Source organism: Microtus ochrogaster, chromosome 1 (genome assembly GCF_000317375.1).
Source record: "Microtus ochrogaster isolate Prairie Vole_2 chromosome 1, MicOch1.0, whole genome shotgun sequence".
In the NCBI taxonomy this organism is placed as follows: Eukaryota; Metazoa; Chordata; class Mammalia; order Rodentia; family Cricetidae; genus Microtus; species Microtus ochrogaster.
Window position 1 is genome coordinate 78,838,733 of NC_022009.1, and position 2,033 is coordinate 78,840,765.

The following is a 2,033-nucleotide window of genomic DNA, read 5'->3' on the forward strand; positions in this document are numbered from 1 at the left end:
AGGAGCTGAGTTTGGATCTCCAGAAGTCCTGAGCAGTAGCTTGTGTCTGTATAGCCTCAGTGCCCCCATGGGAGGTGAAGACAGGAGAAGCTTGCAGGCCAGTCAGATTAATGGACACAGTGGCCAACAGGAGGCCCAAAATGGTCAGATGGTGAGAAGTGATGCCTGAGGTTATCCTCTGACTTCCGTGTGTGCTGGACACATGAGTGTACATGCATATACCCAACAACTAAAACTAAAAAGGAAAGCAGACACGTGGCCATGCTCACATGCCCACACATACGTGGACACACAGATGAAAAAGAACAAATCTCTTTTTCTTGAGGCACAGTTTTGTTTAGAGTTGCTTTCAATTTATGTGATTAACACCATCAGCAAAAACTCCTTGGAGGGGAAAAGGTTACTGGGCTCCCATGACCCCCAACATAGTCCATCCTGGGGGAAACCAAGATAAGAACTCCAGCAGGTCAGAGACCCAGCAGCAATGTAAGTGCAACACATGTGTGCTATCCATTCGCATGTACTAGTAACTATTCTTCCCTACCCTCACTGATATACATGTATTATAACTATCCAATATGTCTCTAAGTGTCAATGTATCTGTCTATATATCAATCAGACTACTTAAAAAGTCCCTTTATCCATAGTAACCAAAATAAATTTGGTAAGTAAATATCTTTGGGGGTAGATATTTTAAGAGCAAACTAGAAGACAACTCTGTGCTAAAAGTACTACAAATCATTTTGAAATGATAGTTACTAAAGTGATAATAAAATTATGTACAGCTTATTAACCTGAGTTAACTCTTTTAAAAAGACCTAAAACCAGTTCAGACACATTTTTCTAGAGGTGATATCTAAAACTGACCCTTAAGTTGACTTTTCAGTTTTCGTTCGTGAAAAGAGATTGCACCCAAGACCTTTCCAATGGTTGCTGGCCTTTCCCTCCCCACTAGCAGTAAAATCACACAGCAAGTACATGGCTCACAGTAGCATGGCTGGATATGGACTGGCAAATCAAATGTGAACATGAAAAATAGATCCAGTTCTTGGTCCAGTGGAGACAATTGCAGGTCTTGTTCGGGAGCTTACTTTATTGCACGCCCTGTGTCCTAATTCATCAGAATTTGCTCTTGCTTTATCTCCACTGAGACCTCCCCTGGTATTTGATTAGTGAAAGGTAGAGTCTTCTCGGGTCTGAAAAGCCATTGTCAGGATAAATCCCAGTGATTACAGGGGTATAAAAGGACACATTTTGGTATAGTAAAATAATTGTGAATGTCCCATGCATTGATAGGATAAACTGTAAAACAGTTTAAGATATGGAAGATAAGTCAATAGTAAACTTTATCACTAATCCAACAGTTAGTATGATTATGTAGTATGCATAATAATTATGGGTGCAAGAGACTTTGGCAGGTGAGAGCCAGAGGCCTCATGGTGGGAGAGAGGCAAATACGTCATGCAGGCAGAACTTAGGTGAAAAGTTTTATTAGAGAGAGAGAGAGAGAGAGAGAGAGAGAGAGAGAGAGAGAGAGAGGAGAGATGCAGAGAGTGGAAGAAGAAGAGAGAGAACTAGGCAGAGTTTCGCTTTTGAAAGAACAGGACAGGCTAGTGTCCGCCAGCAGGCAGGCATGACACAGGGCTTTAAGCCCTGTTGGGTCCTCAAGGACCTGGATGCTAACAGTATGGAGCTCTTGCCTCTGTTCCAACTCTGACAGCATTCTCTATACTCATGTATACCCAGGAGGACAGAGGAGGGGAACATGGCCTCTCTGGGTTTTCTCTTGTAGAGCAGGGACCAATCATCTGCTTGAATTAGCATCTGTCAGCTAGCCAGGTGATCTGCCCAAGACTGTCCTTGTGTTAATTAGTCTAGTTGCATGCCAAGCTGAGGAAACTATAAAATTAGCTTGGAAATTCTTTTCTTTTTGTGATTCAGGGCCATGTAAGAGTGAGCCAGGTGGTGGTGGTGAACGCCTTTAATCCCAGCACCAGGGAGGCAGAGGCAGGCGAATCTCTGTGAGTTCGAGA